The sequence below is a fragment of the Lygodium microphyllum genome, chromosome 23 (assembly GCF_053477565.2).
Source record: "Lygodium microphyllum isolate KBCC chromosome 23, Lygodium_microphyllum_v1.1.10, whole genome shotgun sequence".
NCBI lineage: Eukaryota > Viridiplantae > Streptophyta > Polypodiopsida > Schizaeales > Lygodiaceae > Lygodium > Lygodium microphyllum.
This window is the reverse complement of record NC_141157.1, coordinates 82,196,977-82,212,069: the sequence shown is the minus strand read 5'-3', so window position 1 is coordinate 82,212,069 and position 15,093 is coordinate 82,196,977. Positions and strand designations below refer to the sequence as shown.

General features: G+C 40.9%; 1 pseudogene; it reads right to left on the bottom strand.

Moving 5' to 3' along the window:
* LOC148016401 (ribonuclease TUDOR 1-like) overlaps positions 1 to 11,385 on the bottom strand; it is a 110,274-nt pseudogene extending 98,889 nt beyond the window's left edge.
* Positions 11,386 to 15,093: the final 3,708 nt, after the last annotated feature.

Below are 15,093 nucleotides of genomic sequence, written 5' to 3'. Positions count from 1 at the left end.
GATCTAATCCCATTAGGTTGCACAGGCATATCCTTGGGCCGAGAGCTACGGCTAGTGTCATGTCCCACCTCTTGGACATTTGGAAGCTTAGATGGAGATAGAGATTGGGAGTGAGTAGCCGCCCTGGACGACCGCTGTTGTGCTTCCTGTGTCCGTTTGGAAAAAGAGGATGTAGGAGATCTAGGACTCTTAGGTGGACTTGGCACTGGCTGAATGATTTGCTCGAGGCTATTAGACAATTGTGCCATTTGCTTTGTTGAGCGATCAGCCTTGCCATGAGCAATGTTCCGCCTATGATACATGTTATCCTCTCGGGAAATTAAAGGCTTTTTGGGCACTAATGGCTTTTGTGCATGCTCAATGGTTACATATGACATCGGCTTATTAAGCATGCTAGGTTGAGGCTCTTTCTTTTGAACACTCATGTTTGGTTTCTTGCCACAAGACCTAGAGGTTTTCTTAGATTTCCTCCTGTGCTTCGTTGCTTTTGATGCAATCTGGCCTTCAACTGATAGAGGTGGTTTAGTAGGGGGTTTTGGTATCCAAATCCATCGGTCACCTGCGTAATACCCTTGAGCATGTAGCAATGCTTTGGATATCCATCACGGCATTGTGCTAACCCTCCATCAATGCCTTCGTCTATAAGGCTTGGGCTTCTTTTGGGGTCTTCTACGATATTTGTAAGTCCAAATCCCGTCCTTGGTATTGTCCCTTGACCTTCTTATTTCAAGCATGGCCTCACTCACTAGTTCTCGTTGTTCGACCTGTGCTTGTATCAACTCTTCCAACAAGTCCTTGCTCTCGTTAGTAGGCTTGATTGTTATGTCAGCACCTTCCTTGCCTTTCCCTTGAGGTTTGATGAGGTCACCCTTGCTGAAGGTTGTGACTATCCTCACACCTGGTAGTGTCATGTGTATCCTCTGTGCTACATAGTCAGCCTCACACTTGGTCGCCCTTTTAAAGGGTCTTTCTAGGAGGGTTTTCTTCCTGTAATTAGCACTACTTGGAGGAACATAAATAGGATAGGCAAGCTTTCAGTTTCAATTGCCACAAGGATTTTACACTTCCCTATGAGTGCTTGTGGGTGTCCCCCGTAAGGGCTAAGAGTTCAACTAGTCAGTGTGAGCTCTAGTTGACCTAGTAGGGTCCATGATTCATAGGTCAAGATATTAAAATCTGCTCCTTCATCAATTAGAGCATCGATAGTATGCTCTCTTTTCGTGGTGAGTTTGACCCTAAGATAGGCAGGTGGTACTGTGTCTTCGTCTTCCAGGTCTTGGCTTGTAAATTTAAGCCTTTTGACAAATGCCGTTGAGTCCGCAACTGCACGACTAGATGTGGATTCTCCACTAATGCCTTGGATCGTCAGTGCAGTGCTATTCAAGGAGCATCTATCGTCAAGACTGTCATATCTAGTCATTCTCGCTGTTGTAGCTTGATGGTGTTGCTTTCTACTTTGACTAGATGCAAAGCATCTATCGTCAAGACTATCATATCTAGTCATTCTCGCTGTTGTAGCTTGATGGTGTTGCTTTCTGCTTTGACTAGATGCAATCCGAATGCAACACGTATGTGTTTTTGCAATGTGGCATTTTTGCCTTTGTTGGCTAGATTGGCCCATTGATGTTCTAGGGTCTCTGTTTCTCTCTATTCGAGTATGGGCTTTTGGTTGCTCTTTTGCAAGTGAGAATCCATGCTCCTGTAGAGCCATTACTACACTAGGGTCCAATTTGGAGGTCCTGTCATGACGCACATTTTCTCTCCAACCTACTTGGGGGAGGTGCAGAGGGGGCAAAGCCCCCTTTGCGGGAGTCCGCCAGGGGAGAGGGGGTGCAGTCCCCCCCGGCCCGCAGGGCCATTATGATAAACACCATGCGCAATGTGGAGGATAGTTTATGGCCAAATTTTGAACTACTTGCTCTAAGTTTCAACCCAATGATGGATCTGTGATGTGCCTTTAGCTCTACGTAGCCTTTGAGGTGAATTTCGGGGTTTAGATGCGTCAAAATTTGTGTTCTAGATACCTGCCCGATTTTGACAGTTTTTTGACAAATTCTTAGATGTCCGATTTTCAGGAGTCCGATTATCATAATCGAATGTCCGATTTTGGGTTGGTCCGATTGGCCCAGTGGTCCGATTTTGGTCACGTCCAATTTCTGGAATCAGACATCCGATTTTAACATGTGTCTGTCCAATTCCTTGTGTCCGATTTTTGTGTGTCCGATTTTCGAAATCGAATAGTCGAGTGTCAGATCAGACAGACAAAGGTGGTCTGATTCTTGGGCTGGTTTGATTCTGGAACTGGTCCGATTCTGGGAGTCGCATCTAAAAGGTGGTCCGATTTTTGGAGTCGGACGGTTTTCACAAAGGTCCGATTTTCAGAGTCGGATGGTCTGACTCCAAAGATAGGGCAATCATATTCTGGGACTCGGACGAACTGGTCCGACTGCGCAGCCAACGGCCCACGAATTGCACGCAATGCCTCTAGACTGACGTCTACTTCACCGAATCGTGCCGTGCCGCCTAATTAGATGCAAAGCCACAGAGGGAAACACCTGGCATACCTGAAAATGGTGTGGCGCTCGAATTGATCAGCACGTTGACGATCTCCCCGCAGCTCTCTCTCTCTTCTCTCTCTCCCTGGCTCTCAAGCACACTCTCTTCTCAGAGGGTAGGATGTCAAATGTGGCCTTTCCTAGTTCCCTAGGCCTCTTATTGCCCCATCCCAGCCTACTGTGACCTCAGAGGTTAGTCCCTCATACTCTTCCAGCTAGAAATCTGAATCTGTGTCTCTATTTGCATGTTTTAGTCTATTATACAGCAACAAAAAACCCTACTATTTTCCTTCTTTTTTCTTATCCTAACCTTAACCTAATGCAACAAAAATCAAAACCAAAGATGGAGATGGATTGTCCTACTCTAATATTCAACAAGAAATCAAAAACCTACTTGCTAAGGAGATCGAATACCTCTTCAAACTCCCTCACTTCCTACCTATCTACCTCAAGCACCGGTTCGGGGAAAACCCTACTCCAATGCTCGATTCGAAGTGTGCAAGCGCTCAAGGCTTGAATCCGTTGGTCCTGGAAATGGAACCAAAATGTGGGTAGCTAGAAGCTCCACCTCGAGACCCACTGACCACTTATTGTTCAAGCGTTCCAAGCCGAGCACTAATGGCTACCTCTCACATAGCCAATGTGCCATCCATATCTACGGGTGTAGTGAGCTTACCCCCATCTTGATCGAGTTACCTCCTCTCTCGCGCACTCCAGTAGCTCCACGATCCAAGTGCAAGCTTCAAGCAAGCTCTATCCTCAAGCTCCACGCTCCAAGCTCCATTGCCACGAGCAAGAGAAGAGAAGAGAAGAGAAGAGAAGAAGAGAGGAGAAGATGGAGAGCTTCTCCTTCCCGGTCCCTCACCCTCACACACTCACTCCCTCACACTCTCACACTCCCTCTCTCAAGCACAAGCTCAAGCAAGCAAGAACAAGAAGAAGAAGAAGAAGAGGAGAGCTACTTTTGGCCCCACACAAGAATGAGCTTCTCATTCACTTTTCAACTTTATATACAAAACCCTAAATCTCTTTTGGGCGGTCATCCCCTTATCCCCTTTCTTACATGGCCGGCCGTGGCCTAGGCCCTTTTTCCCATTGTCCTTCTATCTTCCTAACTTCCTTTCCACCACCCATCTACATTTACAAATTGCACGGGTGAGAGCCTGGCGCTCCTTAAATGAAATCATGATGCGCTTGCGCTCTTTTACAAAAGTATTGACTTGCGCTTTTCCTTGTGCGCCTTTCTCCCTTATTTAGGACTCTTCTCCTTGTGTATCTTTGTCTTCCGTTTCACTTTGCCTTGGCCTTTGTCTTCTGCTTTAGCTTTTCCAGATTTTCCACCTTGTTTGTCTGAGGGTTAACAGCCTTTATGTCATAGATCATACAAGTTTGATGAGTTGGCTTTCAGTTTCAATGGTGGAAAGGATACTATGATCATACTACATTTTTTGAGGACAGGATATGTGGCAACAAAGGCCAAACAAGGATTTAATAATGGGCGATGTTTTGCCATTCAAGTACGGCATTCTATTTGCACTATCTACTTTGAGAGTTCAGATGCTTTTCCAAAAATTATTTCTTTCACACATGAGATAGGAAGATAGTGTGATTTAGTAATGGTGATGATCCATCTTGACTTCTAGTCAAGAGCAAAGGTTTGTTGAAAGAAAAACCTACAAAGACTATATTTCTGAGCACCTGCATTGGTGATTTGAGTGCTATGGGTTGAGAATAGTGTTCTCCAAGTGGCACCACCTTTCATATGGGATCATGGAAGCAACAACCTTTGATGTTGTTCACATGTTTGTCACCTGAACAATGCATGTTCTTATCCATTATTGTGATGGCAATGTGTCTTGGTTGTTGTCATATTTTTTGGGTGCTAGTGAACTCTTCAAGCATGGGAGAGCTAGTATAGGTCGATGGACTGGAGAGCGAGGAACTCATGGGGATGAGAAGAATGACTCTAGGAGTGGCAACCCATTGAGAGAGAATTTTCTTGCGCGTGCGGTGTCTAAGCACCTAGTGATTGTGGCGATGAATGGGGGAGCACTTGACCTTCAATTGTATGCAGGGGGAACTTTTCGACATGAAATTTGCCAAAACAAATCTTCTAAGGTTTATAACGTTTTTTGAAAAGCCTACAAGCTTTTTGAGTATGTGTACAAGATTAGAGCAATCTTTATAAGCAGAGAGAGCAAAGAGTAAAAGGCCTTTCTCTCGGTTTTTGCTAAAGACTTATTAGACAACAGAAGAGGAGGGGTCACAACCAAGCTATTGGAGCAATATGTGTATTTTTTTGAATTTCTACAAGTTTGATGCTCAAGGCTCGGTGTATCACCACAATTAAAAAAGAGGCATGAAGATTCTGAGTGAGAATTTCTTCAAAAACATATTTGCATTTTTTTTAAGATTGTAAATGCTCTGCATTTTGTGTGATCTCAATGTGTTCATAGTTGGGTTGAGGATTGGATATGCTAGTATTGTGGTCATACATTGTCAAAGCTTCTCATAAAGTTTAGTATTCAAACAAAGTCAATTACTTTACCGACACTCCTTCCTGTCTTGTTTTCGGGTTGTGTGAGAGGATTGTCTTTGAATACTACTCACATGAAGAATCTTTTTTTGCTACCCCAGGCCTTGAGAAGTGCTGAAAATTTTTGACTTTATTTGAGATTTGTGAATTGTTTTTGCTTGAGAGTGGTTTCCGATGGCTAGTTATTTTCTGAAATTTCATGGCACAAAAGGAGAGGATCCTCACCAATTCCTTGAAATGCTTGAGCTTGGATGCATAATCCAACGGATAATTGACTAGACCTTGAAACTTCAAATTCTAAAAAATTAGTTGTTGGATGAAGGTAGAAATTGGTTTGAAGATTATGAAAAAAAGTCTAAGATTGAGAAATCCTCCTATTCCTATGGAATATGAAGCTACCAAACATGCATTTCTTGATTGATTTGTTAAAAAAACGAAACTTCTCAAGACCTTTGGTAAAAAATAGAAGCTTTCAAACAAAAAGAATACTTTCACCCTAGAATACACTCGACTTTGGGACCATTGGAACACCTCATTAAGCCTAGGAGGGAGAGCAACGAAAATGTTAAAAATAAAATATTTTGTGAAAATTTACACAGAGAGATGAGAACAAAATTAGAAATCAAGGAACCAAGCACCTTTGAGGAAGCAGTAATGATTACCATAGAAAAAGAAATAAAAATCAAGAAAATAAAAAAGAGAGAACCATATAGAATATCTAACATTGAAAATAGAGACCAAAATTGGCAAGAGGATGGACAAAATTTTCAAATTTTAGCGAGATAGAATGCTAAATTAACTCCACAAGTTGAGGATCAAATGTTTGGACAAATGCAAAACATGAGGTTAGGTGCTTTGAGAGGCCTTTAGGAAGAGGTAATGAGAGATTGATGGGACAAAGTAATTAAGAATATATGAGAGAATAAAGAGGAGGAAATAGAAGATGATATTTTAGGCGATTAGCGATTTGTTATTCTTGTGGAAAGATAGGTCACACGAGCACCAATTGTCCATATCCACCAAGAGCAGGAGGGGATATGTATCATTTACCACAAAATCTTCCCAATAAACAGAACAATTATGGTATAGATATTAAATACCATACTTCTTATAAAAAACCAAAGTCAATGGAAGAAGAGAAGGGAAAGATTTCCATAAATTGTATTGTTGTTGAAAAAGGGGTAAGGAAAACAAAACTATAGATGTGATGCTAGCAACCAAAGGGGGAGAAATGTAGAGAGAGATGAACTCGAGACTAGTAAGGCTAGTGAAGAAAGAGAAAGAAAGATTTAAAAAAAGAGCAAAGGATGAAGGAGAGAATAAAAGAAAACCTAAGAAACATTATCGTGCTTCTCATATCCCTTTAGGGAAAGGGGAAATTGCTATGTCTTAAGAAAGGATTTAATGGGAAGAAAAGTAGATATAACATTTGCTCAACTGATGGAGTTGTATCTCAGGATGAGAGGGAAGTGTAATAAATTAGTAAATCCAAAAGAGAGAGAAAGAATAAAAGGAACAATAAGAATTTTGAGTGTAGAGGAGTTACCTTATATTGTCCTATGGTTGATGTCTAGTATTAAAAATAGAATATAGGAGAGGTAGGTAGACCTTGGCTTAGGAAGGTAGGTGCAATGCAAGATTGGGGGAGAGGAATCATAATGATTTATGACCGTAGAGAAATAGCAAAGAAGTTTGATATGGCTCCAAGAAAGGAACTAGTTTATGAGGATGGTAGTGAAGAAGAAAAAGAAGAAGAAGAAGAGGAAGACAGTGATAGTTCTGAGAAAGATGAAAGTGAGGATGAGAGTTCAGAAAGTGACTAAGACCTAGAGGTTTGATTAATAATAATAGAGAAAGTGAAGGAAAAAAAGAAAAAATCCTTAAACACCAAAGATAAGTCAAGAACCCCGAGGGGTTCACTATATATATATATATTCTCTATATAACGTGCACTCATCGTCTATTTATAAATATCCTAATCTATGAATTCTTCTTTATTAAAGCACAACCCTTTTCTATTCAATCTGCAAGTAACTCATTTATATGACACCCTTCTATATGTAAAAAATGTATAAAAATAGTGTTTTAAAAACCCGTTATTTTGAACTCATGTTATATATACATATATTCATGAATGACCCCATTGAGTCAAGAACACACGTTCATCAATCAATAATATCAAGAATATCTTGAAATTTAGAAAAATGTAGACTTCTTGCTTCATCTAAAGAACAAGGAATTTTGTTTTTGCTAAAGGATGAAGAATCATCATCTAAAGAAGAACTTTCAAAGAATATTGAGGAAGAAAAACAAAGAGTTCAAGTTATACATATAAAAAAGAAAGAAGTTTGGGAGAACATAATGATTAGAGGAGTTAAAGAAGGGAAACTAGAGAAATTAGAAAGATTGATGGAACAACCTCAAGTTTCATTAGAAAAAAGAGAGTTGTTAGGAAAAATGTTGAGTTTTGACATGATTAAAGGAGAGAAAAAACAATACCAAATAGTTATCAATAAATATCAAAATCTCTTTGTAACTTCCTACATATAAATTAGAGGCATGCAAGGGAAAGGGCTAAAGATCGAACTTAAGGAAGATGCAAAAATAGTTTAAGCCCTTGACTTTAGAATAAATGTATGTTTTGAAAGAAGAGGTTGAAAAGTTATTGCAAGCAAGATTTATTTATCTTGCTGAACATTCTAAATGGATAAGCACAATAGTTATAACACTAAAACAAAACTGGAGGTTGGAAAATTTGTGTAAACAACATCTAAATGCAATCACAAAGAAGGACCATTATTCACTTCCTTTCATTGATGAGATTTTGGATTCGGTTGCAGGATATGAAAGGTATAGTTTTGTGATGTCTATTCAGGTTACTTTCAATTATCCATTGTTGTTGCAGATCAAAGGAAAAAAACTTTTATAACACCGTGGGGATGTTTTTGTTATTGAGTTCTATGTTTTGGACTTAGTAATGGATTGGTTTGGTATCAAGGGATGGTAAACAAAGTGCTAGCTCCTTTCTTAGGGAAGTTTGTGAGAGATTTCATCGATGATGTCTATGTACATAGCACAAGACTTGAACATTGTGAAAAGTTGGATAAAGTGTTTGAAAGAATGGATAATTATGGTTGTCAATTAAATCCAAAAAATTTCAAGATAGCTCAACCAAAAGTAAAAATTCTTGGTCATGTGGCTTTTGAACATGGAAGTGAGCCTGATCATGAAAAGCTTAAAGCTCTAGTTACTTTAGTATCATCTGCAAATACAAAGGAGCTTATGACTTTCATTCATAAGGTAAGATATATATCAAGATTCATACATTTGGCATCTTAGTTGCTCTATCCATTACAGATGGTAGCTAAGATCGATCATTTAAAGTGGATAGTAGAAGTTGAGGAAGTATTTCAACAAGGTAAGGAAATTGTAGGCCATGCACGCATCACATCAGCCCAAGCACAAAATTAGAGCCATTGATGTGGGTAAATTCATAAATGAGGACATATGTTGTAAGTTTGGGACACCTTTAGAAATTCTATTTCATAGGGGACCTGGTTTCAAAGGAGAATTGATTGATTATCTTTGTAAGAAAATGAAGATAATAAAGTGGTTTGCTTCACCGCATTATCCTCAATATAATGGTTTAAATGAGAAATTCAATGGTGACTTAATAAGAATGTTGTCAAAAATAACAACAGATCATCCTCAAACATGGGATATTGAGTTGTCAAGTGCTTCATGGGCTTATTGTTCAGCCAAGAAAGAGAGTACATGATTTTTTCCAATTAATATGGTTTATGAAATAGAAGCCTTGTTACCCATAGAAGTGAAAATACTAGCTTTGAGGATGTTTGAAATTTGAGTGAGGGTGAGGACAAAAATGATTTCACAGAGAGATTGTTGCAATTACAAGAATAGATAAGAGACATGTGATCATTATGAAAGAAATTAAAAAATAAATCTACAATGAATTAATCAAAAAATAAAAAATATAAATATAAAGAAAGGGGATTTGGTTTTAAGGCATAACAGCAAATTGGATCATACTTTCCAAAAGAAATTCCAAACGAAATGGGATTGACCATTCAAAGTCACTAAAACATATAAAAATGGAACTTATGCATTAGAAAATTTAGATGAAAAGGCACCTAAACAAAGAATCAATGGATATAGATTAAAGAATTATGTCTCAAGGTTGAGTGCAATTAAACTAGAAGAATGGTTAAGACAGAAACAAGTAGAACAAAAGAATGAAGAAACTAAATGGATGATAGATGTAGCATCACTTTATGAAAGCAACTACTATGCATAAATGCTTGCAGACTAGGGGGAGGGCTAAATATGTCAAGTGCTTTCGCATAAACTAAAAACCTCTAAATAAACATTAGTTGGGTAGGATTTTTGTAGCTCGGTCATTTTGTGAGTGTTTGTTTTGTTGTTTTGTGGTTGGATTTTTTGTAGTTTTTTAGATTAAGAATTTTTTGTGTCATTATTTTGGATTTGTTGAGCTTGGAAACTTGATAATCTTGGTTAAGATTAGTGTTTTTTGGATAAATTGGAGCAAGACTTTGATAGTAGTTGCAAGATATCCTAAAAAATGTATATTTTCTTGCCAACACTCTTGCGCATCACGGGAATTATGGATTCACGAGCACTTCACGATGCATTTCTCAGTGTTAGGATGTAAAATGGGCCTAACATTGGCTCTAGAGCTAGGGCCAAAGGCCTCCTATGCTCACCAAACCACCCTTACGGCCTTGCGGCAGACATGAGCGTTTGGTGGCTATACACTACTCTAAATAAACCACACATTTGTAGCGATTGTAGTAGTCCAACAGTTTTCCTTTCTAACTCTAACAAAGTGAGTATCCAAACATACAAGTGATCAACACCTTGATTCACATACATAAAGAGTTTCCCCCATTAGAATTCTATGGCTACTATGGCTCTCCTACACCTCGAGGATTGGCCCTAGGATGCACCCTCTTACACATAGAACATGAATGTAATAGAGTTCTCTCATAATATAAGCCATAACGATCAAGGAGATTATATATATTTCTCACTTGATTTGTTTCCCCAAGATATCACATTACTCTACAGCAAAGGGAAATCTTGCACTCTTAATGTTGATCATTACCTGCGGGATACACACTAACTAGGGTTTAGACACCTTGTCACACTGACCAGGGTATTTAAGGTGTAAGAGCCCCAGATTATGGAAACCAGTTATTATCAAGATCATACTCTTCACCTTCATCTCCAGCTTCCATGGCTTCCTCCTCCCTTCTCTCCTCCCTTCTCTCTTTCTCTCTCTTCTTCTAGTCTTCTTCCTTCTTCTTCTTGCTCTCTTTCTCTCTCCTCTCAACTTCTTTCATTACAAGTGGTATCAAAGCTTTAGTCTTTGGTCCTTTTCTTCTTTTCCCTTTCCTCCTTTTCAAATCCCAAAAACCCTAGTTACTCAGCTTACAAGTACGGGTACAGTAAGAAGGACTGCAGTTAACTTCAACTTTTTGGAGCAAGCAGGAGCTATGGATGGAGACTCAAACATATCTGGAGGTAAAATGGTTAAAATAGCAGGTTGTCATTTCTTTTCATGCAAATTTTAAGGGTTCCATGCCAAGTTTAGAGTCCCAAGAATTGGAAGAGGGCAAAACCTTAGTTACCTTTTGCTCTAGCCCTCTCTCTCTCTCTCTCTCCTCCTGTAAGCTGCCATGGCTATCAGCCCACATAACCCCCACAAAATTTCTCCAGACACCTCTAGGGCTCTAGCCACCACTTGCACTTGATCCCTACCATCTCCAGTTTCATCTGGAGTACCCAAGTGACCAAGGAAACCCTGCCACAAGCAGCAGGCAGCAGCCCACAATTTGTGGTGCAAATTGCGCTGTTGTCCTTGCCTCCTCTTGCATCCTACCCCTGCTCCTAGTCTTTCCCTTGGAACTCTTGGCCCCCTAGGGTAAGGGTTGAACCCCCTCAGTAATATTTAACCCCCCCCATCTTGGCACTCCACTTGAACCCCCTGTTATACATCTTGTGGGCAACCCTTATTGATTAGTCCAAGCTGTTGATTCATCCCATAACCCTGAAGCTCAGCCATCAAGAGATATCTCAACTCCTCTTGACCTGTTCTACTCTGAAGGAAGACATGAAGTCAGCATGTATGGGAGCTTTGTGGGCAGCCATGAAAGCTTCACTTGAAGCTTCCCATCTTTGAAGCTCAAGTTCGGGGACAAGCACGGGAGCCTTCTTCACCAGTAGGAGCATTCGAATGTTGAAGTATTCTTCCATGGATGCCCCAATCAACAACTAGACTTGATCAAGGGAGCAATCAGGCACCATGATGATTTATGCTTCAACGGTCTTCCCAAGCACTAAAGAGGTATGCCAATCTTATCTTAATCTCTCAATTTAGCCACTTGCTGAGCTTAACCCATTGTTGGAGAGATTTGGGATTGCATAGGTTAAGAGTTAAATCCTCTTCATGTGCATGCATCATACCTCTTCCTGGACATTATTGTAATGACTAACATTAACCCCCATTTGGTCTTGTGATCTTGGATGAGACCAAAATGAATAATATCCATTGTAAATTGGGTAATTAGCAGCCAGTGAGTCACTGGACTACCAAGGTAACCCCTACCCCAACCTTTTCTCATTCCTTGCATCTCATGAAAAGGCCAATGTCTTCTTTCCAATGCACTTCATGCTGATTGCCTAATAAAAATGTCTGCGACGTATACTCCGGCTGAGGAAAAAGGCCAATGCCAAGCAAGCTGGTAAGACAAAAGAGAGGTGACCCTCCCTTACCACTTAAGACCCTAAAGGGGTACACAACCCTGCCCGAGGGGAACTTTGCCCACCTCCTGGTGATCCGGATCCCGATACTTGTATGTAGGTGCATGTACTTCCATGAGCCCCACTCCCATGTCCCAATGATCCCTCTTGGATACCCACAATGCTAATGGCACCCATGTATCATACTTGAAGTACATGCAGTCAAGGAGATGTATGGCAATGAATGCACTTATACATTAATGGCAAAGCTAATGGGTATTCAATGATGCTTGGGATTATGATCAATATGCTCAGGATGCTATTTATGTGGTTGATCAGGCCCTTTATCTATGCTCTATCCATGTAAGACCTTGGTACTAAGGGACAGGCAGTGTTTTTGGTCATTGTCCTACAGGACTGTCACAAAGATCCCATTACAAAATAAAAATCTAAATCAAGGATTGAACCGTATAGCTCACCTTGAAGAGGGCTTTGTCCCCTCCAGTTTGAATCAAAACCCTCCCCAATCAGAGCTACGGTTTGAAAGTTATGCCCATTTTTGTGCACTAGGGTCACTATGGACACGATGCAGACCACTCCAGGACAAGCACATTAAACCCATTACAGAAAATTCTGATCATTTTCTGTCACGGATCTTAATAGCTCATCTCAAAGAAGACCTTGTCCCCTCCGACTTTGCCCAAAATCTCTTCAATCCGAGTTTCATATAAAGAGTTACACCCCTTTTACTGACAGCAGGTCCTGTGGACTGCACCCAGATGGCTGGCCAGAAAGGCAAAAGCAAGGCCCAAGAGAAACTCTAGAGGGAGATTAGAAACTCCTGGACCTCTATGAATGAGGAACCAAGCTCGGCGCAAGATTACCATAGTGACATACAAGAGGAAATGCATGAAACGGACTTGTATACCCTTCTCAATCACACCCTATACGATTAAATGGTATCTTGAGTGGAATTTGTGCGAAATGTTTATATGTTGAGTGACGCATCGAGGGGCCAATCTCCAAGGTGTAGGAGAGTCACAGAGGGGCGGCGGCACTCAGCCGTTGGAGGACCCCCTATGTCTGTGCTTTGTGCCATTAGGCAATGTGTAAGGGATTCCCTCTAAGGAGTAGTGGGTGAGAGAAGAGTGGACTACAAACAACGTATTACAAATGCAATGTTTAGGAAGGCAGAGATTTTGATAGACGCTCTTGGCCGTGAGGCCGAGAGGTTGTCTTGTACGTAGTGACGAGGCCCGGCTAGTGCATGAGCCAGTGCCGGCCCGGTTTTTGGTCCATCAGTGGTTCCATCATCCTGTAAAACTCAAAAGACCTTTCTCACTTAAAATCAGGTTAGCGGGATGAGCGTAGCTCAAATTCGGGGTTACAAGGCTATGTGTTTTTGGGTATTTCTTTCTCAATTTTCAAAAAATCTGTCATATACATTTAAATTAGGACAATTCTGATCAGCCCTCTGTAGTATCTCATGATTCAGCCTTGCAGGCCTTACTTGAGGAATACAATGACCTATTTCAGATGCCTACATCCCTCCCTCCTAAGAGACAAGTGGACCACCCACTTGACCTAGAGCCCCATTCCAAGCCAGTGAATAAACCCTCCTATAGACTCTCCAAGTGTGACCGTGAAGAGGTTGCAAAGCAAATAAAGGAGTTATTAGAGATCGGTTTCATTGAGCTGAGTTCTTCCCCCTATGCATCCCCCATTCTCTTAGTCAAAAAGAAAGATGGCTCCTTTCACATGTGCATTGACTACAGAGATTTTGAACAAAATTATAGTGAAGAACTACTATCCCATCCCACGGATTGATGATCTGCTGGATGAGTTGAAAGGGGCATGCTTTTCCACTAAGATTGACTTTCGTTCTGGCTACCATCAGATTCATATGCGGGTAAGAGATGAGGTCAAAACAGCCTTCAAGACTGATCATGGACTCTGTCATTTTCTAGTGATGCCTTTTGGGTTGACTAATGCCCCCACCACCTTTCAAAGCCTAATGAAAAAAATCCTATAGCCCTTTCTATTCAAGTTTGTGCTTGTTTTCTTTAATGACATCCTCATTTACAACAAGTCATCCACTGAGCACTTGACACACGTTCGGAGGATGTTTGACATATTGAGAGAGCATTGACTCTTTGCTAAGGAGAGCAAATGCATATTCATGTAGACATCTGTGGAGTACTTGGGACACATTGTGAGCAAAAATGGTAAACAAGCTGACCCGAAGAAGGTGCAATGTGTTAGAGACTGGCCCATTCCCTCCACCACCACTTCCTTGCATGCTTTCTTGGTCTCTCTTCATTCTATAGATGCCCACCATTGCAACACCTTTGACTGATCACTTGAAAAATGAGTCATTCTTTTGGGATGCCACTGTGGATCATAGCTTCAAGCAGTTAAAGGACACACTTACTTCAGCCCCCATCCTTATTTGCCCTAACTTCTCTAAGTTGTTTACCATTCATTGTGATACCAGTGGCCAGGGTATTGGTGCAGTGTTGTTGCAAGAGCACGGTGTGATTGCATTTGAGAGCCGCAAGCTTGATGAGAAGGAAATGCAAATGAATGTATATGACCAGGAGATGTTGGCCATTCTCCATGCCATCAAGAAATGGCACCACTATTTGTATGGCAGCCACTTCTAAGTAAAAAGCGACCACCGAGTCCTCCAGTACTTCTTGACTCAGTCTACTTTGACTCCTAAGAAATGGCGATGGGTGGCAACCTTACAGAACCATGACTTTGATATTTCACACGCTCGGTGCAAGGATAATATTGTGGCTGATTCACTCTCTCGAATGTGGGCATGCAGGGTGTCCTCTATATAAGAATTGCACAATGATTGGGTTGAAGAGCTTCAAGAGGCTTACTTGTTAGATGATCATTTCAGCCACACATTTCAAAAATTACAGCATGGGGTCATGGCTGAAAACTCCCAATATCAGCTTAAGCATGGCCTTCTTTGGTCCCATGGCAAGATTATCATCCCCCACACTTCCCCCTTCACGCAAAAGATCATTATGCATTCTTGCCCCACTGATGGCCACTTGGGTGTTTTCAAAACATATGACAGGATTGCTAAAATCTTTCATTGGAAAGGCTTATGGAGGGATGTCAAGGACTTTGTGACCAAATGTGTTCCATACCAACAGAACAAGGATAGTACACTCAGGCCAGCTGGCCTCTCGCAGCCCCTCCCTATCC